This window comes from Colletes latitarsis, chromosome 4, assembly GCF_051014445.1.
Source record: "Colletes latitarsis isolate SP2378_abdomen chromosome 4, iyColLati1, whole genome shotgun sequence".
In the NCBI taxonomy this organism is placed as follows: Eukaryota; Metazoa; Arthropoda; class Insecta; order Hymenoptera; family Colletidae; genus Colletes; species Colletes latitarsis.
In genome coordinates, this window is record NC_135137.1 from 26108230 (window position 1) to 26131063 (window position 22834).

General features: G+C 28.7%; 1 long non-coding RNA gene across 1 annotated transcript in view; it reads left to right on the forward strand.

The window, feature by feature from the left end:
- The first annotated feature begins 515 nt into the window (after window positions 1-515).
- LOC143341159 (uncharacterized) overlaps window positions 516-22834 on the forward strand; it is a 618628-nt gene continuing 596309 nt past the window's right edge. Inside the window, exon 1 of the long non-coding RNA XR_013079565.1 lies at window positions 516-594. This is a non-coding gene — a long non-coding RNA (uncharacterized LOC143341159). The remainder of the gene's footprint in view (window positions 595-22834) is intronic.

A 22834-nucleotide genomic window follows, 5' to 3' on the forward strand; every position in this document is an offset into this window, starting at 1 on the left:
AGCATTTTTGGTCAACAGACATACCCCCGAAATCCTACTCAGTTTCGAGAAAAAAATTCATTACCGAAAATTACATGTCTGACCATAGCGTCGATATGTTTCACTGAAATTTCATGCGTATCTTTAAAACATCATAACTTCTGGACGGATTGGACGATTTTAATGTTTAAAAAAGCAAACTACGCCTATCTTGGTGGAGAATATGTACAAATCGCAAAAACATTCGCAAAGTTGGTCCTTGACCCCGCAAAATGAGAAAAACCCCGTAAAAATGGTCCAATTTTCAAACAGCCATAACTCCTACAATTGTGAATATATTTCAATGAAACTTTTTTCTGAAGTAGAGCTCATAGGTACCTACAAAAAAGTATTAGACAACTTTTCTATAGAGTGTCAAACAAAATTACTAAAAATGAAAAACGAATTTTTAAGAAAAATCGACGGGGAATAGGTGGCCAAATTTTTCGGCGAAAAAAAAAATTTCAAATCGTTTAAAAAAAATTATTTTCGGTTGCAGGGGTTAATTACAATCATTTTTGGTGAATATATATACCCCCGAAATCCTACGCGCTTTCGAGAAAAAAATTCGATTATGTGAAATTTTTCGGCGAAATTTAAAAGTTTCAAATCATTTTGGGAAAATTATTTTTAGTTGCAGGAGTCAATTGCAATCATTTTTGGTGAATAGACATACCCCCGAAATCTTGCGCAATTTCGAGAAAAAAATTCAATACTATCGGAACTTTAAACGTTAATAATTGTTTAACGATGCCTTCATCAACAAATTGGTATTCTTGATTTTCGTCTTATTTTGGTCTCTAGAATCCCCCATTAAAATTTTTCCCAGGGATGGTCGAACACCCTGTATATGTATGATCAGAATTTTAAAGAACTAGAGTACAATTAGGAAAAATTTAAGAGTATATTTTTACTATGAAATTGTTGACTTCGGTGTATACATTTTTATAAATTATTTAAAATAAAAATAGTAAAGTTGAAGCAATTTATAGAAATACATGCAGAGCATTATTGCTATGTAATAATGATTAACAACTTATTTTTGCAATTGATCAAATCCAATAATGAAAAATAATTTTCATTTGTAATGAATGTTTCATATCATTTTAATCAGGAAAATCTAAGGAATACGTTAAAAAAGTTGTATTAAAAATAAATAAAAAATAAAATGTATTGTCATTGCATTGGTGATCTGGTTTATCTTTTCACGCAGGCATTTCATTGGAGATCAGACTAAACTACTCAGTTTACGCTAGGCTACCAAACTCCAAGGAATTATACCCCTCTTAGTAGAGATACAAATTTTATTTGGAGAGCAGAGATTTTTCACATATAGAGAGACTTCACTGTATTTTTATTTGTGCTGATGTTCAAGTTGTATTGCACGCGTAAACGATAAGTTTTCAAAGTTGATTTTCTCAAGAAGAAAGCCTCAGAGATTATTTTTTGGGGCGTGTTTCACACTCGAAATTTTTAGTTCTTTAAAACTTACCATTCATTATGCTTAATTCCATTTTACCTTGCGTGAAGCCTCGAATGTTCGTTCCCAGCAACTTGGGAATTACCCGACAATGACCCTCGAACTACGGAATTTTCAGGGCAAACGAGGTAAATTAAGTAGAGGAAATTCAGGCATCGGGGAACTCCTGTTCTATACGTCTGACCTACAAACGACTGACACTACTGAGCATCCGCTTTCGCCGCAAATCTCGGTCTGACCTCGACTCAACGGACCTATACTACTGCAGGGACCGATTTCTCTTCGCAGGAACTTTTCTACAAACTAACATCGTACCATTCATCGATTTATTTGCTATCTTTTCCGTAAGTTGAAAGATGCTCATAGCCATTCGCTATTGACTGGTCTTCTATATAGGGCTGTTTCTAAAGATTGATGCAGCATTTTAGCAAACCAGTTTCACTTATTGCTATATACAAGGTAGGAAATACTGTTTTCTTCAGGGAATGAACATTTCAGAGTCCTCAGTAATTGTATAGGGTATTCCACTGAACTGAAATGGGATTTAGCATTGAAACTCTTTCAAAGAAAGGTACAAGACATAATTGAATGGTTTTACATGTACAAAGTTTCTATATCATTGTTAAATATTCAGATGCATGTATGCAGCTGTAAAATGCAATCGCGCTTTGAATTTGATTAATATATTATATTATTAGGTTTGTAAGAAAAATGTTTAATATGGCGAAATGTTTACAATTTACATTGGAAGTGTTACATGACGTTACAATTTTTTAAAATATTATTTGCATTAAAAAATTATTTATAATAAGTACAAATTAAAAATAGTCAATAGTGATCTTTTATACTATAAATTAAGACTTCGCATCAGACCACCGAAATTTAGAGTCAAAAAATGTACAGTTTGCGATATTTTATATTTTATTATAAAAAAATCACTCTTTTGATCACTCGTAGATTTTAAATAACCCTAAAGGTAAAAATCTAAATTTAATTCTGAAAGACAATCTTTTATAACTGTCACACATTAAGAGAAAACTGTTGGTGCCTTGATTGCAAACTTGTGTTTAAATTGTTTTTAATCGTGTATAATTCTAGACCAAGGTATGTGGGATATATATTCGTATGACATTTTTTACTTATTTTAGTGTGTGGATTTAGCTCCAAGTATGTACTTCTGGAACAGTATGTCAGAATTTCGTCTTATTTGTTATCTTTTAAAGGTTCTGAGGTAAGGGCATTGAGGTTCACCACAGTTCTTTTAACAAAAGCGATGTCTGTTTTTCATTTCCTGATCAGATCTTAAAGACAGTATATTCATTCTTTAAGCAATAAAACCTGGCAACGTATCGGGCTGCTTGACTCCCAATACATCCAGCCATACTCGATGGTTTTAATAGTGAACTATGAAATGATAGTTGCTTGAAAAGACTCAGTAATTGGAGTCTTTGATACAAATCGATATTTGTCTGAACTACTCTTAATAAAAATGTACTCAATATTAGTGTTTATATGTAAAAATTACTATTAAATATATATCATTCGTTAAAAATAATTTATATTATATGATGCGAATGTAAACGGTCACATTAAATAAATTATGATTTATTTATTTAATAAATTATATAAATACATTAAATAAATTATATATTAATTATATATATATAATAATTATATATATACATTAAATAAATTATGATTTATTTATTTAATGAATTGAATTTAGATTTATTTTAGATTAAATAATTATTCTTATATAATAATTATTTTAAGATTATGAATTTTTAGAAAATAATATAATTATTGTGTCTTTAAATTCAATTAATTATTATAATTTATGTATAAATTTTTTAGTAATATTATTAATTATATTAATTTTGTTTTTTATATCAAGTAATATTTTACTTTTTTATTTTCTTTTTTTGAAGTTAGTTTATGATTGATATTTTTAATAATTATTTATTGAGGAATAGGAGAATTGACTGTGGTAGGCAAAAAGTTAAGAACTGCTGCTCTAGATCAGGCCTGATGAATTGGCCGTTCGCGGGCCATAGTTATATTTTTATATACGTTTCAATTTATAATGTCAATTAAGTCCAGAATATTTTATAGTGAACGAGGCTGTTAGACGTTTCTACACTTGTTATGCTAAGAGATGTTCGAATAACTCAAAACTGCTAAACATTTTTGTATTTTGTTGTTCTACACATTAGTACTTATAATTAAACGCTTGTCTTGATTAGCACTGAATATTCTGGATTATGTTCGAATCCACTCCATCTTTTAAAAATTCCTACTCATAGTGGTCTTTATTATTTTTAAATTAAACTTGTAATGTCTGTCTAAGTAATAGATTTTTTGTTAAATTAAGAATGTTTTTTTGTGATAAATGGAAAACTGTATTAAATAATATGTTAAAATATATTAGGTTCTATTGACAAAAGTAATTTAGGTTCATACACGATCTTAGTCAAATAACAGTAGCATACAATAAGAATGTTTTTTTGTGATAAATGGAAAACTGTATTAAATAATATGTTAAAATATATTAGGTTCTATTGACAAAAGTAATTTAGGTTCATACACGATCTTAGTCAAATAACAGTAGCATACAAATTGTAACTATTTAACATCATTCAAATAAGTGTAAGGAACAACCAATTGCATATCGGTGTTTTTCAATTTAAAACTATTAGACTATAATAATATTAGACTATAAAACTATTTCTTTATTTCACATCTCAAATCGTTTCGATAAGACAGTTCATCGAAGATCCGTAGAACACTATGTATACTGTTTACTAAAAATTGTAAAAGATACTTACGTATTACTGGAAATCAATCACCCGACATGTAATTCAAATTTTTATTTTAATAAAGTAAGTGTTTTTTTTTCAATTTGTAACGTGTTGAATATATTTTAGACAAAGAGTATAGGTCTAATAAAATAATAAAAAACTTGTGTGAATTAAAATTAATTTAATGTTACTTAATGTTTAAAGATAGTTAAACATTTAACTAAATATTTTCAATAAAATTTATTAATTTGCAAAATTTGTAATACTATGTTAGAATAACGAAAAAGTGTTTAACTGATCAAATTCATGATTTCTTTGATAATATTTCCAATGTTATTGCAATTTCCAAAGAAAATATGTACACTATTTCGAGGAATATATTGATTATGGGTCAATTGTTTTGAATTACACCAACGTATTTTCAATATAAATTTTTCATAAGTCGAATATTTCATCTTTGAAATGTTTCGTTTAATATAAATTTTGAATTGATTTAATATACATTGAATGTTTGAAAGTTTTCTAAAAATTCATATAAAACTTGTAGTATAGGAAAAAAATTTAAATTAAATTTAATATTTAAGAACATCGAACTCATGGAATAAATGAAGAAAAAAAAAATAAGTTCTCATTCATATTACGTGTGATGTTGTTCATATAGTTTCACAATTTCACTATAGGATAAAGTTGCCTATTATGACACCCATTTTAATCAAACATAATTCTTTATTAAAAAGCACTTTTATTAAAATTTGAATCAGGTTTTAGGATTAAAACACGTATTCTTGAATAATCTACTGGAAAATGCAGTTTTTAAAAAACCGTTTCTTTGTAAAAAAAATAAAAATTAAAATAATGCAAATTTACAAATTTGGAAAATGGGTGCTAGATATGAAACCTAATTTGGGTTTTTTCAAAAAATTAGTTCTCTTTTGCCTTTTTTCACATGTTGAACATATAAAATGTGTAATATTATTCGTTTAATCCATTGTTCACCATGGATGCCTGAAATGTAACATCTGTAAAACAAACATTCTGCGTCATAGTTTTTCTCAGAATGACTATTATTTAGAATAATGTCTTCATCACTTTCATGTGTCGATCTATTATCTTTCATTAATTTTTTTTCAGAAATTTCTTCTAGCTCGCTTTTATAAGGTGGGCAAATGATCACAGCAGAACTTCCAGAACATTTATTAATATTTTTAATAGTGATTCTCAAAATTTCTAAGTGGGATTTTGAAATTTCATTAAATTGCTTTGAAGTTCTCGATTGAAGGTTTGTGATATCAAAATCTTATATCACATTTGAATGTACCTGTCCAGCAATATTTTGCACAATTGATGTTTCCGTATCGTCAAACACAACAAAATCATGTTCTTAAAGAAATGTTTATTAAGAGGAAAGAAACAAGTTGCCCTGAATCCATTGAATCTTTATTATAGCAGTTTGGTTATAAGCAGGACTCTATCGAGCCAATATGAAGAAATTACATGGGTTTTATAAGGAATCATGGAAGCTACTATCTAATGGTTGCATGTCATGTGTATTGTGTAGAGAGAGGTGGACAATAGACACGTGATTTTATCTAGCTTTGGCAATAATTTGTTATTTCTAGTATGTCTAGCATTAATGACACCGGATCAAATGAGGTTAGTTTGACATATTTTACAAAACGATTAAACTGAATTAAACAAAATGATTTTGATTTATATTCATCCGGGAGGATTGGAAGTAATAAATGGAAAACTGTTGGTTATTCAAGCTGGACGCTTGAATGATCTTCAATATATTATAAACTAGATTTACGAAACCGGTTACACATTGCAACATTCATATAATTCAAAGAAAGCAGCTACATTTTCTTGATTAAAACCTTACACGAGTGCCACGGATATATCTTTTAATCGAATAGAAAGTTCAGAGTGTCGCTGTAAGAAACTTTTAAGTCATCTTTCCTGCGATTCTTTCTACAATAGAAAATTGGATAGCGAAAATTATTACACATAACCAATCCAAAAGAGATTTATTTTACGTCAGATTTCCGTTAGCCAAAATATTTTTAGTAACGTCTGAAATTAAGTCTTCAATCTTTAATAATAAACAGGGTGTTCGGCCACCCCTGGGAAAAATTTTAATGGGGGATTCTAGAGGCCAAAATAAGACGAAAATCAAGAATACCAATTTGTTGATAGAGGCTTCGTTAACAATTTGTTAACGTTTAAAGTTCCGCCTGTACTGAATTTTTTTCTAGAAAGTGGGTAGGATTTCGGGGGTATGTCTTTCCATCAAAAATTAGTGTAATTAACCTCCGGAACCGAAAATAATTTTTCCAGAACGATTTGAAATTTTTTTTTCCGTCGAAAAATTTCACACCTTCTTGAATTGTTTTCTAGAAAGTGTGTAGGATTTCGGGGGTATGTCTATTCACCAAAAATGATTGTAATTGACCCCCGCAATCGAAAATAATTTTTACAGAATGATTTGAAATTTTTGAATTTAATTGTTAATAACTTTTTAATGAAGCCTCCATCAACAAATTGGTATTCTTGGTTTTCGTCTTATTTTGGCCTCTAGAATCCCCTATTAAAATTTTTCCCAGGGGTGGCCGAACACCCTGTATAACTTTTTAATTTTAAACTTGATTAAATGCGTTAAAAAATAATAATTGGGAATATAATTATACACTTATCATTTCAAAGATACATATATGTAATATCATCGAACCACTTTAACAACTTTTTGCAACGTATTTTACAAATTTGTGGTTGTAAGAAAAATACTCCGTAAATCACAATTAAAAAAGAAATCAAATTTATGTTTTAATTGGTTTGTAAAGTATTATATTTACTTATTTATAAAAGAAAAACGAATAAAAACTTCATATAAATATTACAAAAAATTATACAATTTGAACAAAGTCTATTATTTAATTCATACGTACTTAGCAAAGTGACGTAAATCCATAAAATATTTATAATAAGATTGTTATTCTTATCTTTGTTTCGTGACACTTTTTGTTTTCTACTTTTTCAAACTGTTTATTATGCTATAATTTGTTTTGTATGCAAAACACGACAAGAAAAACAGATGAATTCTCTAGTTTCATTTCATCAGAAACAGTTCAGAATTACTTATAAGTTATATAATATACATAAACAATCACATAATATTCATAATAATCACTTGTACAATATTTTACAAAAAATAAACAATACAATAAAGTAAATGAAACGATAGACAAAAGTAAAATGAATACATATTGATCACAATTATGGCAAGTATCTATTGTAAGAGACTTAAATCGTAACTCACAATCAGTTTGATTAAAGATCCTTCTATAAGTTGCAACATTTATAAGATATGAATTTTCCGATTTGTAAAGTTTTTACATTACTGTCATATTCAAACCAGATGGTAAATATTTCTGAGATATAGGTATGTAATCTTGAATAATGACTTTCATAAGCTGGAAAGTTTTAACTATGACGTCTTACTTCCTCAATCGTTTCTTCAAGTTATTTATTTGCTGGAGTATTCACTCCTCTTTCATCATGAAAACACCCTATTTTTGTTTGAAGAAATCTTCTTAATTACTATTTTGTTAACTCCATCAGTTTCATTAAATATTAACATAAAATATTTTTTATACGTCTTACAATTAACAAAAGTTGATTCAATAAGGGCATTGTAATCCAGTGTATGCTTTCACAAAATATGATAATTTATTGTATTTCTTATCTTTGATTTGTATAAATCTACTTAAATAACTAAATCTCTTATAATACGATCCTTGGCAACAATAAACATCAAAATCTTTTTTCTGATCTTCCATAATAGGAACTTGTCGGTAAATATTTCAACACGATAATAATGATGTACGTACATTTTTTTACACAAATTGCCTTTCCTGAAGATGTATTATACGACAGATCAGAATTTCTTTTTTCTTTTCTCGTAGCTCGAATTTCCTTCAATACATAATTGTCAGCTTTGTTATGTAAATTATTATTTTCACCGAACGAAGTATCTTTCAAAGTAATATCTTGAAAAAACATTATTTACATTTTATTGTACAGTTGTACGTAATGTTAGAAGTATTTTCTCTTTCTGTTCATCGAGCATTTATTATTTTGGAAAGACTTTAAATTTTATAGGAAAAGGTATAACATACTTTTAGAAAATGTATCTACACGCATTGAACCCGTATCTGTTAAATCCGCATTTGGTGAATACTTAAAAATTGAATACATTTTCGTAATCGTGTAAATAACATTTTGATGTATTCACATTATTTACGTTTAGATAATGGAACTGTTATGTACGGTGTTCGCATGACGTCGAGGCCTGATGTTGCCCGTGTAATATTTACATTCTTTTGTGGGAAAACAACTTAATTACGACATCGTCAGGAAAACAACACAAATCTAGTGGCCTTGGGTTGTTTTGCCTAAAGTATCGATACATTATTGTTGTTCTCCTTCTTATCATTCGTGTTAATTTTGCGAATGCAGAACATTATTCAAAATGAAGAATAAAATATGTCTTTATTCTTTTAGATTAGGCATACAAAAGCTAATTTCTGTGAAAACAATTTTTGAAATTTCTTGTTTCTTTTAAACATTTGTTTATAGTCTAAAGTTAAAAATAATCATGTTTCCTTGTAAAACGAAATTAAAATAAGGAGCTTGCTATACCCAAATGGTAGAAAGAATCGTAAAACTTCATCTGTTGTCTATGGAGACATAGATTCATAATGGTTAAAATTGAATTACAAAAATTAATGTTTACTTTTAAAACGAAGTAAAGTAAACAGTTCTTCAATCAAATATTTCATGTCTAATGTTACAATTGGTTCTAAAATTTCAGAAATTATTCAAATTATAAAAATAATGTTTGAATGACTTGCGGTACCTCAAAAAATTTGTTGATTAAATGCAGACTGTGGCAGCTTAAATCATCATAATATTTATTATATTTGCTTACGCTTTCGGCTTTACACTTATCTTTCTTAAATCCATTTAAAACTAACTAAATACTACTTCCTCTCTTTTTTATATTGCCTTCGCTTCGTTCGCACGTTCACATCGCTCTTATCTTATCCGTTCAGTCAATCTCTTCGATCCCTTACCCTATTTTATTGTAACTTAACCTATTCTTAGCTTTCATACTTACAAACTAAAACTACTTTAATGAATTCTTATTCTATTATTAACCTTACTCTTAACATACGTTTAAACATTAAAGAAGATTCCAATATCTTCATTCACTCTCTTCCTCTCTCTGCCTTCTTTCCTTCACTTTCTTTTACCCTTTCTTCTCTTACCAATACCTCTTCTACTCCTTTTCTCGTTCATCCTCAACCTACATACCTGCCCATAACAGCTCCTACTCCTCTCCTTCCAATTTTCACACTCCACATTTTCTTCTCTCCTCATTCTCCCAATATCTCCTCTCTCGCATCTCGGTCCGTAACCTAAACCTTCGTATCCTCTTTATTTTTTCCGTTTCTTCTTCTCCCAATTATAGTAAAACCATTTTTCCTTTTTCCCCATATCCCCATCTTGACTGCTTCACTTCTTCAATTTTCATCATCACCTCTATATCCTTATCCAAGATTTCCTCCGCCTCTTTCTTTAAATCCTCTGCCTCCTTTTCTATTTCCGCTATTATAATATTTCCTTCTCTTTCTTCTCTCTTCCTTTCTTCTACTTTTGATTCTATTTCTCTCGCTACCTCCTTCCATTTTTCTCAGTTTTACTCTCCTTTCCCTCTATCCTACTCTTTCCGTTGCTATTCTCCACTTGTTTACTTAGTTCTTTCATCTTCTTCTCCAACTGTTTTATTCTTATTTTCCATCTTTACTCCCATTCCTCCCTTTTTCATTTTCAGACTTTTATTTTTCCTATCGAAGTATTGAATTTCTCTTTTTCCTTCGCTAACAACATCTCTTTATCCTTTTCCTTATCTTCTGTTACTTACAGCGCCCTCTGCCTATCCTTCCCGCCTTTAGTTTCCGCTCTAGGCCCCTTCTTTGACGCGCGCTTCGTTTTCGGTTGCGTCACGCTCCCTGTCGGCCCCATTTTTACCTACGCCCCCCACTCTCTATTTCTTCACCTTTCTTCTCACTCTTCGCTTCAAACCTCTTCCAACTCTCTTTTATTTTCTACCTTTTTCCCCCTATCTTATCATACTTCTTACCTCTTCTATTTCTTCTTTTTGCTATTCGCTCTATGGATTTTCACCCTCACTTCCCCATTTGTACCTCACCACTCCCTTTCCTTTATTTTTTTCCTATTTTCACTCGCTTATCTGTCACTCCGTCTTCTCACACCACCGCGACTGGATTCCTTGTGGCAGTTTAAATACCATTTTAAAAGACAATTTTTACCTACTATTGAAAGTCATGAATTATACAAAAAAAAAATCTGCTTCTATATTTCGTTCCACTATACGTATATATGTAGAAAGAAAGAAAGACGAAAACAATGCTACCAAGAAGAATTGATATTTAGAACTTTAAATATAAATATCTCGAAAGTGAAAATATGTTACTTATGGAGTTTTTCCTTACACCCCCAAAAATATGGTTGTACAAGGCATTAACTTTATTCAACACCACAAGCATACAAAACAATGGAATGTGCGATTTACTACGAAACAAAGAAGTGTTGATGCAACGTAAGAGAAATGTTTAACCGAGATATATTGGGGTCTCATATTATAAGTGGTGTTCGTATTAAACTTCTCCCTAAGAGTTTAAAAAAATATAAATATTTTAGATTTTGTAGAAAACCTAAAAATTTTATTAGGACAAATGATTGCGATAATTAGAGTCAGGTGTCGCAAGCATGCAGGATATACGACGCGAGCGACATCACGTGCGAATTATAAAAGGAACCATTTTTATTATACATATAGAGAATTCTCGAGAAGTGAGCACGTATCGTAAATCAAATAATCGAATACAGTCGAGAATAAATTAAATGTCTGTAAATTGTAAAATTGTAAGAATGTCAAACTGTATAGTGATCGTATATAATTAGTGTAAAGCCCTGTAAATAAATATTTGTATACAAATATAATAAGTAATCCCAATTATTGCCATAAAAAGTCTTTAATAATTCACACTGTTCAATTCCATTTAATTACATTTTTTTAATCAAAACATACTTTTCTTGCACTGCTAATTATCATAAACTTTCTCTAACATAATAAACATTCTTTAAATTTATACATAGTACAATTTTTATATTATTCAGGGTGAACTATCGAAAGCGTAACAAGCTTTTTCCTTCGGAACTAATGCAGATATTGAAATACCCTTTTTTTAAATTAAATACTACAGAGGCTGATCAGTTTAGATGTAGAACATATGAAAATTGCGTTTTCAAGGAAGAAAGGGAATGCAACTTTCGTTTTTTTTTAATCAGAATGGTATATTAATTTTCTGTTATTTTAATTGCTCTTATCCAAACTAATAACATTACTTGAAACACATGTTTCTATTTTGTCTAGTTAAGTAATTATAGCGAAAACTGATCTAGTTTCAAAAATATTTAAAATACTGAAACCCTTTAAGACGCGATGGTTGCAAACTTGTATAGGAAGGGCCATATAGATCAGTTCGTGTAAAGGTAAACGATTCCACATCACTAGAGTGCAAAAATGGCTGTAATTTAAGAACAAGATCAGAGAATACGTTTATATGAACATTTTCCATTATTCGTATGTACCCAGTCCGCCATATAAATGACTCTTATATATTAGGATATATTTGATTATATATTATCAACAGGAGTTAGTAGAATAAAGTTTTATAATTTGGCTATTTACTTCTGCAACGACCTGCATAATAATCACTATTCTTATTAGACACGTAAAATGAATATTGTTCTACCAGAGTTCTGGCGCTGGTTTTGTTTACATGGCCACCTCTTACAAAGACCCTTGTACTACTTGGACCTCCTGCAGGATGCTGTTGAAGTTGGTCTTGAACTTTAGCAGTCTGATGCTTGGAATTCAGTAAACAAGAAGTTGTCTGTTCCGGGCATTTTGCAATTGGTCGTCGAAAAAGTATTTAAAAGTATTACAAGTTATAGCAGAGGCAACGAATTACTCGCACTTTATTTTTTATCGTTTTTCCAAAATAAATGGCTCCATTAATATCAATAATCCTAAATTAGCCTATTTTCTTAGTTGAACTGTTTCGATAAGAGGTTAGAACAAGGTATAAATTGGACGGATAATATTATGTAGGTATGGATGTTATAAATATTAAATATAAGATATGTAAAATAATTGTCCCAGTATTTAAAAATATTTAAATATGTTAATAACTATTTTCTAACAGATGAAAAAAATAAAGTTAAGGGATAAAAGTTATCTGGTGTATACATTTCACAAAATCAATAAATGGATCTTAAGAATACCTAGATATAGCCACAGATGCATGAAACTAATGGACAAAGTATAATGTGTAATTGCTTGTGATGTATGTAAGAACAGTAATGAGAATATTTAGATGTTTCAATATTTTATTGAACGCTTTTGACATTACATTCTTGGTCATCTTCGAAACATGAAAGTAAATTGATTTGAAATTTTTAAAAATTATGTGAGAGTAAAATAAAACTTCATCTTCATATGAAACTTTGTAGAACTTAGTATAATTATAAAATCATTATTTATTTCAGCATAAATTAAATTGCAATCGTATTTTATGTATTACAAAAATTACAAATAAATGCATTATCCCCTTCATCAGCACTACTACAACCCTCATGGGTCTACTCTCGGCATACAATGCCTCTAATTCAACCCTCTTTTGATTTGAAATTCCTGTATAGCTCATTACAAAATATACAAGCGTTATTTCCTCCCTCCTCTGAAGTTGAGAATAACAATTTCTATTGCATTCGGATGGTCGATTTTGCTCCATAGTTAGGTATCCGGTTTTGCTCCAACGTGAGGTAATTTAATGAACATGGTGTTTCATCGCTCCAACGCAAAATAAACGATCGATTAAAACATCAAAATACTTGGCAAGAGCTACAAAATGCAATGCTGAACCTAGTGAAACTGAATTTCCATATACAAGTTGTAAACAAAACTAAAATCGCTAACATAATATTGAACGGTTTGAAAACAAAATTTTTTAAACACACGCAAATCAAAACTGTTGCGTGCTCGCGTCTATTTTGTATCTCACAATGTTTTGAGAGAGGCTTAGAACTAGTACCAAGTGTTAGACAGAGGTATGCAGTTTTACCCTACTTTCCTCTCTTTGTTGAGGAATTTCATTAATGAAAATATTATAGAAAGACAATAATGGTCCTTGTGGAGATACACATACAAATGTTAAGTTTTATATTTTGGATAAAAGTTTGTTATTTTTTTATCGGCTGTATGTTTACATGTTGAAAATTTTTCAAAAATATTTTTAAAATAACAAAATTGAGGTAACTTTGGCTTTATTGACTGGCACTGTATATCTTTGATATCATAAGATTATAGCGGCTGTCAACACGAATTCAACGATATATTATAATGTGACCTTGAGATGATCTTGAGCTCAAAAATTTAGGTTCGTTTAATTCAAAATTAATATTAATGGAAAATTGTTTATTTAAACCTTATACAAGATAAATTATGTTACATTTTATATTCACACTGTAAGGCTAATCTTCTACAGTGCTTCCACGAGAAGAAGGCACAGCGTGTTTATTCGCTGATTCGCAGGTATTGGTCGAAAACGGTGACGAAGATGGGTGACAGCCAATCAGCGGACTGCAGCAAGAGTGGGGCTGTAAACACGCTGTGCCTCTTTGTGGAAGAACGATACAATACACAGCCCCACTCTTTGTATCAAACTTTTTGTTGTCGTCTACGGCATTCAATGTTTACTTCCGTCACTTTTCAATTATTTGCATTTACCTTCTTGGCAGTGTTGGTATACAATCGATTAAAATTTTTAATTTGATTAAATTCCAATATAGTTAATCAATAATAATGATTTTTAAATGGAGTTTGAATATAATTCTTAACGGAATATTTATTATTCTACTTGATCATCGTTAAAGAACATTTACATAAGATTTTAATATCACTGCAAAACGAATTTCAGTGGTTAATCTTTAACTAATTATTCTTATGACGATTGAATTACTACTGTTAAACGTTAATCGCATTAACGATTACATTTTTATTAATCATTCGTCCAAAAACATTTCTTTATTACATTATCGAAGATATGTAAAAAACAACGACAACATAACGCGTATACCTTATACTAATTGCAAAGAAAATAATATAAGCCACAATATTCTAGTTATAAAATATACAGTAAAGAGCAAAATTGAGGTAACAGCAGAACTTTTTTAAAAAATGATAGTTTATTTTTATAATAATATAAAATTAAACGAAAATAGGCTAATTGAATAATGGTTTATAATAATGGCAAATATTATTTTACATAAAAAACTTTTCCTCGTGGTCATATTTTTCGAGATTTCTTTCCATCATCAAAAGAGATATGGATTTTTTATACTCAAGATCATTTGAATGTCATGCTATCTACATCACTGAATTAGTCTTCTCCTTTATTATTTATGTCACGACGATAAAAATATGCAATTTTATTTTAAAAAATATCGGTAATCTTAAAATCTCGCAAAATCTAACCTCGAAAAAAGTTTTTTGTACATCACAATTTTTGCACTTTTGTACCAAACAAAATTGCTTTAATACATTTTTATCTATGGCCAAAAATAAGTAATTTATTCAAATGACCTGTTTTAAATGCTGCGCCCTGTATATTATCCTACATGTATTCTGCTTTAATAAATGTATAATAATTGCATTTTATTCACATTAATTTGCCGGTTATAAAGTTTTATTCATGACTCACCTTACACAGCATTGCAAAATATAGTGGTAAATAACAGTTTGATATAAATTTAATATTTTATCCGTAGGTAATTAGCAAATGACGATAATAAGTAAATTGCGACTCGTTTTGGGACACTTTAAATTTAATTTTCATATTATCCTTCAGGAATCAAATTCCACCGTTTTTGAACTTATATTTATACCTGTTGTAATGAAGATGGTGGAGAATTTTGTTTGTCTTACACCTCTTTTTATAAAATGTTCAGAATCTGAAATGAGTATGATTTCAATCAATTTTAATAATTTTTACCATATATATTTAGAATTTTCATTCTATTGGAAAATGATGCCACTTTCATAAATTAATATATTATCTATTGTCTTTCACAGTTTCTTTAAATTTTGTTCATATGTATATAAGATATTTAATATACATTTTCTTTAGTTATCCATAACTCGAAAAGCGAGATATGTAGAACATTTGTTCATATGAAATTTTTTAGTTAGTTCAGTGTTAGATTCAGCTCTCTAAGTATTTACATGAATTTTTGAAACACCTTGTATGTATCGTAACATAATTTAGAGGAGTAAAGAGCTAACATGTTGTAATCATACCGCAACAGAAGCTTGTCCAAATCGGATTGCAACAAGCACACCTGTGTTTCAGTATTTACTTTCACGAATAAACTTCAAATTATCAGCATATAGTAATGCATTGCCATAAGACAAGTAGCTTATTAGATAATTTATGAAAATAATCAATAATACTATTTGTTTTTCTTTATTTTATGGTTTTCATATTACTCGAAGGGAAAAAATAATAAATAATTAAATTATGTTTATTATCTTACTCAATACAAATAACCAAGACACAGTATACCTGTTATTTATGTTTTGTATGCATACAAGGGCGCACGAAAAAATTTTTAATTATTGTTTATGTGAAATAAAATTCAGAAGTTTATATAAAACTTGTGGTATTGAGAGAAATTTGACTATATTTAAATCTTTACACAAGTAGAAAGCAAATAATTCGAAATGTGAACGCATCGACCTTTATTAGATTAAAAATAATAAAAAATAAATGATGTAGAAAATTAGTAAATATATTGAAAATTAAAGTATTTAATCTAAAAGTATAATTATAAAAATGTTTAAGATACGTATTGGTACATAAGAAGAGAAAAGAAAGAAAAAATTAAACCAAACTGAACATTGTTGATTATTGTTAAGACTAAATTAATTTTTTTATAAACTGTAGAATCATTACCGATACGTATAAGTGAGAATATGTTGCATTTGTTTTCCTTTTTAATTTTTCTTTCAAAAGTTTAGTTTGCAATGTAACACTGTAAAGTAACTACAAGCCGAAAATAAAAAATGAAAATGAATCAGAGGTAGAATAAAATTGAGTGAAAAAGTAAACAACCCCGGATATTGCTTCTGTGCTTTGTATTAAATCCAACAATTCGCACCCTTCCACGTTCACAATCAAGTTTCGAGCCTCGACTTTTCTCCATTGTGAGTGGCGATGAAATTTCACCCCTACGTCGTTCATTTCCTTCGTTGAAAAGTTTCTGTAAATTCGATATAAATTTTTTATCGATGTTTCAATAGTCATTCACTTTCTTTTTATTCTTGCAAAATATCAAACTTTGTTGAATCCACAATTGTCTAAACATTACCTGAATTACGCCATAAAGTTTCGAACGCAGAGTCCAGGAAACAACAATAAAGATTCAGTTTTCATGAGAATGTCAATCAGAATGCCGAATGAATTTAAAATTCATTTTTAATTATTTACTTGACACATGTTGAGGAACTCACGAGACAGTTTGTGATAGAAAAATAAGAGATTTAAATGTTTTTGATGAGTACAATTTATTAGAATTTGAAGTTATTTACATTCCTTACCCGTTTAAAATATGTTTACTTTAAATATTTTTAACAATTTTTTTTGATTCAATCACAGAATTTTGATTCAGTTTTTGGAATAACAAAACAAATCACCAATTTTAGTAGCTAATGCGATTATAAATATTTTACAAGTAAAATTGTTTATATAACAATATTGACAAATATATATAATAAAAAAATGTACAAGGTATATAAATACATATTTATATTTTATAATGCCAGAGGAGTAAACTTTTATAATGGCTGAAAAGCAGTGACTACTAATGCATTAAAAGTTATCAAAATTTATGTGAAAGGAAAATGTAATCGCATTCTATACCAACACGAATTCACGTAAGTGCATAATATTATAATATCGTAGTTGGTTTAAAGATTTGAAACGCCATTTAGTTTCGTTTTCTAAGTTTTTATTCACCCTCGTTATCGATTGAAGAGTATAACCCAATTCCAGTTTCGTGGAACATTTTTCGCGTGACATTAATTTTGTTGAAATATTCATTGAAATATCGCGTTTTTCATATTTTGTATTGAGTTCACAAAGCACACTATTTTTATGTTTTTTACATCTCATTAGTTCGTAATTTATTGTAAAATATGAGTAATAACAATTCTATTCATTTCAATGCAGGCGTAGGTAAGGTATATATGAAATTAGAAATGGTTTATTGTCGAAAATCACAGCTAGCATTGAATATTCTCTTAAAATTAGGAAAAGTTTCCATAGCAGTATTTAAATTACAAGTGTCAATTACAAGTTAATAACGCGAGTAATCAAAGTAAAAGAGCAAAATAACCAACATTATTATAATCTTTAACTTTAATTAACATTATTTTTTGGTATATGATTTTCAAAAACCATTATGTAATACTTAGTACTGGGCATGATAAAAATAAGTAACATAATATACAGCAGTTTCAAAATAATTTACAATGATCGCAAATATAATTATCTGAACATTTATCTTTTTTTCTTTTCTTTTTCAAATCTTTCAATCTTCTTTTTAGTGGATATCTTATAGGGAGACAAAGCAATTTCAAAAATTAGTTTTTTGTCAGTAACAAAAAACGATTAGTTATATCTTCTATATGGTGCACCAATTATTCTTCATATCTTGAAAATCTATCTAGTGTAAGTTTTAATATAATTTCTTAATCAGATTTAAAGTTTTTATTTTGTCAAACAAAGTGCAGTATAAAATGTCATATATTAGAAACGTTTTTCTCGGACAAATTTTTTGTTTATAATTTTATCAAGTGCAGCTTTTAAACTGTTTTTCTTTTTACTAATTACCGTAATTTCTAAATGCTAAAACGAAAACATTATTCGTACAAAAACATTTTACTATTCGGTAATAAGAGACAATGTTCTGTCTGAAATCAGAGGAAAGCAAACCAATAAAAAAAAAACACGTTCGTGGAAAAGATTTCACCATATACAAACAATAAAAACGCAATGAATAAAGTACTTACCAAGATGTATAATAATACAATTCATATTTTCACCAGCTAGAAACGAACATTAAAAAATTAAAAATTATTCTGTCAATTATATTGTTCTTGGTAACACAACTGACTATCTATAACATTATATGTATATTCGTTAAATAGACATTCAGAATGCTTTTTATAAGGATATTTCACGCAAAAGTAATTTCTATGAAAAAGTATTTACACTGAGTTTCATGTGTCGTGAAAGAATTTATATTTTTAGCATTCATTAAACTTGATAATTTGCAGTAAATTAATTTCGTAATATTAATAGGTAAAAAGAATACACGTTAGAAAATTATATAACCTGGAATGAATATTTATTCCCTCCTTTAACGTCAGGTTGTAAGCATTCAAGAAAATTAAAACATTTAGAAAAACCATTTGCGGAACGTCGGTTTCAAACAGTTTCCTTTATTGCGTAAAATGGAAAAACGTGGTTACTTTAAATGGCCTGACGAACTTTCCATTTAACGGCTTAATACTACGTTCTATAACATTTACCAGTATTCAGAACATTTAAGATTTTAAAGTAGATCTATCCGAGTTACTTCTATTCTTCGTTTATTTATTTCTTCAATAATATTGCAAAATGGAAAGATGTTATTTTCAAATCTTTATGTCGAATCTGAAATATTTTCAAAAAGTCACAATTTATCGTTAACACAATATATTACTTATTTTGCAAAATTTAATTTCGTTTTAAAAGTTTTGATATTTCCGTGAACGTTTACTTTTGTCCCGCAGCTTCTTAATCGTATAAAACATTTTAATTCGTTTAATTAAATATGAGTTATGAAATACGAGGAAATGAACTGTATAGACTGTTTGGTTCAATTTTTTTTACAGTACTGGACAAAAAAAGTATGTATAAAAGAGATATATTGTACATTTTAATCATCCTATATATTACATGCAATATCAATAATAAGTATACAAAATCTTTACTTCAAAGGGCATACGATAAAGATGTCAAAAAAAACAATGTTAACATAAGCTATCTACGGTTGGACAAAATTATAAGACAATAACAAAACAATTGGTATTTATTTTATAGAAATGTTTTATGAAGTCTCTTTTAGCTGTTTATCATTTAGTAACCATTTTCGAATTGTTTGTATAATTTTTTTATTCGTTTTTGTTGTAATGTGTTTTAATTTTAAACAATACATATTTTTAGTTCATTAACATTGTCTATTTTCGTTTTACCACTTCTAGATAAGTCAACCCAAACACTTTCAATAATGTTTAGGTCAGACGAACGATTGAACCATTCTAAAACTGTAATTTACATTTAAATAAAGTATCGTTAAATAGCTTTATTTGAAATATTCAAGTGTTTGAAACACAAAACCAGTTTTTCAAAACCAGTTTTTCAAATCAAATCAAGTATTTGATTATCCAAGTAGCTTAAATATTTGATCAAACTTGAAAAAATTCAATGTGTTCAAATGTTTTAATAACTTGATTAAATTTAAGTTCCATTATCTGATATCGATTTTTAAATAAATATATAATAAATACTGTTAAATTACTGATAATAAGCTGTTTTGAAATATCTGTTAGTCAGGTATATAATGAAAAATTATTTGATGCTACAGGAAATATCATAATCGATAAACGTTCTGAATATGTTGAACTATATTTCTTTTCGACGAATATAAAAATATAAATTTATGATGGTTGTTGGACAAATAAGTTTTTGTATGATAAATATTGTTTATACAAAATGTTAGAATGACAATAATGTAATAAGTTAATCATAATAGCGATACTTATATTACGCATTAAGGATTTTATCCTTTCCTTTTTTTATGCAGCAATAATTGTGTTTTAAAATCCTTTTATTCTCTTAAAAATATGTTTAATTTTAAATCATTTTTAACTTCTACTAATTTGCTCCCGAGTGGGCAAACTATTCAAATATCTAACCGTCGCAATTTATTTAAATGAATAGATATTTTTTTAAATTTCGAAATTATTACGATTCTTCTTAACTTAATTCAAGCTTATTCAAATCTTATCCCAGCAAACTTGGATAATCATGGCACTACCATTGTCCATTTGATGGCGATTTAAACGCAATTCTTCTTTCCTTACATAATAAAAATAATTTTTTTCTTTACTAAAAATAAGTTCTACTTTTTCATGCATTAAATGTACCCACGGTCAAATCTCAATTGTGCTGCTTTATGCTGTTCCTTTAAAGGAAACTGTTGCCTCAATTTCTTGTGTTTTATGTGTTTTATTGTTTATGTTTTTATAAAATACGACGTACGTTTCTTAAACACATTTGCACTTGCGCTTTTTATTTAATTGTTTTAAAAAATTGACAAATCATTTATCAAATCATAGATCTAGTTTTAAGAAGTAATTTTTGTTTGAAAACTTTGCTCTCATATATAATTTCCAAGTTACAACAAGAAAATAAAAAATAGCCAAATATTTAAGAGTGAATTTCTACCCCTTACAGTGAATTTAGGCAACACGAAGAACCTATACCTACAGAATTTTTTAAATGTCTGTGTTGAGGATCAATTCTTGTAAGTAGGCCTTATAAGATTGATTAGGTGCATATTTTTTTAATGGTAAAACTAGGTAAGTTAATCAGGTAGCTTGTTTTAGGCGCCTCATCCTGTATTACACTATTAGTTCAAGTGTATACTATCCTCATCTGGCCAACAACATTCAGACGGAAGATAGAATATACTTATTTCACAAGAAGATGCAAGAAAAAGAAAAACAACATTTTATATGCGAGAAACATGCGGAAGGAAGCCTGGCTTGCACGTTGGAAAATGTAAATTGGGTTTTCACTACTGCAATAAGGAAAGATATATTTGTAGGTCGTAGCGTATAAGTAGAAATGGTTGAATTACGCACGGTCCTCCTGGAACGAAATATAACAATCTCGGAAAGAGTTCATTTCTCTTCAGAAGAATGAATTATAACATTCTACAAGCAGGTAAAATGGTTTTTAGATATGTACGTGAGTGATAGCTCATACTTATTTACTGTTGTTGAAATATGATTATATTGTATGTATAAATAAAAGCTAGACCGATTGTTTGATACGTTACAAATTTTATCGCTGAAGTCGTTTTAAGCATTTAATTAACATTTTCAGTTATATTATTTTGTTTATTTTCAGATATAATATACTATAAAACTGGTACAAAAAAATGTATAGTATAACCTCTATAAGAATGTAGTATTTCGTTTCAAATAGACAAAAATTCGAATTGATTTCGACTTATAGCATCTGTTAATTTTGCTATGATCTTAAAGTTTTGTATCATTGAAAAAATTAATTATAAATGTACAGGGTGTTCGGCTACCCCTGGGAAAATTTTAGTGGGAGATTCTACAGACCAAAATAAGATGAAAATCAAGAATACTAATTTGCTGATGGAGGCATTGTTAAAAAGCTATTAACGTTTAAAGTTTCGCCCGTACTGAATTTTTTTCTAGAAAGTGGGTAGGTTTCCAGGGGTAGGTCTATTCACCAAAAATTATTGTAATTGACCCCCACAACTAAAAATAATTTTTCCAGAATGATTTGAAATTTTTTTTAGTCGAAAATTTAGGCACCATATGTCGATTTTTCTTAAAAATTTGTTTTTCATTTTTAATCAATTTATTTGACGCTCTACAGAAAAGTTGTCTAATACTTTTTTGTAGCTATCCATGGGTTTTGCTTTAGATAAAAATTTCAATGAGATACCTTTACTATTGTAGGAGTTATGATCGTTTGAATATTAGACCAGTTTTAGGGAGTTTTTCTCACTTTACGGTGTCAAGGAATAACTTGTTCAATATTGTTAGAATTTCTACATATTCTCCACTAAAATACGCGTTGTTTGCATTTTGAAAAATTAAAATCCTCCAATGCGTTCAGGAGTTATGACATTTTAAATATTCGCATGCAGGCCAATATGGCCTCACATTAGATTAGATTTTTAGAAAGTGCGTAGGATTTCGGGGTATGTTTATTCACCAAAAATGCTTGCAATTGACCCTTGTAACTAAATATGATTTTTTTAGTATGATTTGAAATTTTTTAATTTCGTCTAAAAATTTCAGTACCTACTCGAATTTTTTTCTTGAAAGTGGGTAGGATTTCAGGGGTATGCGTATTCACCAAAAATGATTATAATTGAGCCCCGCAACTAAAAGTAATTTTCTCATAATGATTTGAAATTTTGTAATTAAATTTTTTAATAACTTTTTAATCAAGCCTCA